This window comes from Mus pahari, unplaced genomic scaffold (assembly GCF_900095145.1).
Source record: "Mus pahari unplaced genomic scaffold, PAHARI_EIJ_v1.1 scaffold_12045_1, whole genome shotgun sequence".
In the NCBI taxonomy this organism is placed as follows: Eukaryota; Metazoa; Chordata; class Mammalia; order Rodentia; family Muridae; genus Mus; species Mus pahari.
The window spans coordinates 14,099-16,240 of NW_018392715.1; the positions used below are offsets into that span (position 1 = coordinate 14,099).

Below are 2,142 nucleotides of genomic sequence, written 5' to 3' on the forward strand. Positions count from 1 at the left end.
GCTTCCAATTTTTTTTAATTAAAACAAACTGCACATTGTCTGAGCGTAGACATCAACAATTCTTCAACTGGGAAGGAAGAAGCTGCTGCAAGCCCCATCACCTCCTTTAAAATACAGAGGCTCCTTGACCAAAAAAATGTCCTCAATTAGCAGCTTTCAGTCCATCTTCCCTAGGAAGAAAAGGCTCAAACATTGTGCAGTATTGGCCAAAAAAACCTCCTGGAAGTCTGGGGACTGGAGGCTTCCTTGCAGATGAGTCCCACATCAGTCTTGAGTTTTGTTTGAGATCCCTGCTGCTTCTCTGCTCCTCCCCTTCCTTAGCAGAAAAGGTGCAGCGCTGAAGCATGAAGAGGATTGACTCTGAGCAGCCAGGAAGGTACTTCTGGGCTCAAGGAAGAGAAGCAGAGGGCCTGTGGGCAGCCACCACGAGGCCTCAGGGATGAGAAGAGATGCATGGATAGAGGAGGAGGGCTAGAGGGTCAGAGGCCTGGCTCCATTGCCTGGCTGTGCCAAGGCCTCCAGGAAGTGGAAGGGGTCCACTGCTTAGAGTGAGCCCAGGCTGTGATCTGGGCTGTGGGCATGGGAGGGCTGTCTGGGCTCGGGCGGCTTCTGGGTCACTAGTCCTAGCCAACTGGCAGGTGTCCCCGCCATAGTTGGGGGGGGTGGAGCTGGCTGTGCAGAAAGGTGCAAAGAGAGCATGGAGCTAGCCCAGGGAGTCTTTGGTGCCCAGGCCAGCAAAAAGTTGGTTCCTTGGAGCTCTGGGCTCTGCTGCTCAGCACGTGGGCCACCTCCTCTCAGGAGCATCCTCCCCAGGTAGCATCTCATGGACTACCATCTCTGGGAGGACTAAGGTGTGGAGAAAGGAGGCTGGCTCAGAGGTGGAGGGAGAAGCCTGGAGGCCTGGGCTGGGATTACTGCAGCCTCCTTCACTCACAGCCAGTGTGGCAAGAGGCAGGAAGCTTTCTGACATTGTTAGCATTGACTGCCATCGTGACTGTGACTGAAACCTACCAGGTTAAATAAATGTTTGCCTTTATACGGGTTGCTTTGGTCGTGATGTCTCTTCGCAGTCATAAATTCCAAACTACTACGACAACATATAGCAATCACACTTTTCACAAATCTAGAGAGGGAACAGAAGACAAGGCTCAGAACTGCTACACAACACAGACAAATGTAGAAATTAGGATCTAAATCCTTCACCATTGAAACCCCATAATCTTAGATTCTAGAATATACAACACAGTCAGTAACAGCCAAGGCATTATGTCTACACTGCAGCCAGCTGTCCTAACACAGCAGTCCCTGAACATTCCAACATGCATGAAGCACAAACAAAAAGCTTAAAAGAATCTGTATGAAGGTGATAGAGGTCATTAAGGAGAGAATGAAGAAATCCCTTTAAAAATTCATAAACGCATATTTCAACAGTGTGAGGAAAGAAAAATCCAATAAAGAAATCCACAAAAACAAAACAAAGAGTCGAAGGAAATGAGTAAAAAGGTTTAAGATGTGAAAATGGAAATAGAATCTATAAAGAAAAAAAATACTCAGGGAATTTTGGAAATGAGGAATTTAAATTTTCTGCTGTGGGCACAAGAGAAAGTAACAAGAATGCAAACAGCCAACAATTGTTCATAGTCTATATAATGCATCTGTTCTTGGCTAACAGCTTCCTCTACTTTCTGCAAAGCTATTCAACCCTCACCTGTTAATTGCTGAGGGGAATTAGGATTTGTATCCCCCTTGGGAATATTAAAAAGAGGCTTAAGTCCTCCTGTTTTGAGCTTAAAGTGAGGTCTTAGCCAATTATCATCTCCTAAAAGCTTTTGAAAATAATATATAGTAGCTAAGCTATCTTTTCTTCTTTGAATTTTCTGTGCCACAATTTGTTTAGGATATAACTGATTTCCCAAATATTGCAAAGGATATTGTCTTTTAATCTTTTCTGGAGCATCAACTACTCCTCAAAATTTTAAAGCTTGTTATATAAGAGCAAAGGCTTGTATAAAACTTCTTCAGAGAGATCAGCTAATAAAATACCCAAACAATGAATAATATACACTGAAGGATTCAAAGACCTAACTTCTTGTATTGACGAAGAAACATTTGTTTTTTACATAATGTAGGACTGTTAGCCAT

General features: G+C 44.0%; 1 pseudogene; it reads right to left on the minus strand.

Moving 5' to 3' along the window:
- Nucleotides 1-1,115: 1,115 nt before the first annotated feature.
- LOC110315152 overlaps nucleotides 1,116-2,142 on the minus strand; it is a 5,380-nt pseudogene continuing 4,353 nt past the window's right edge.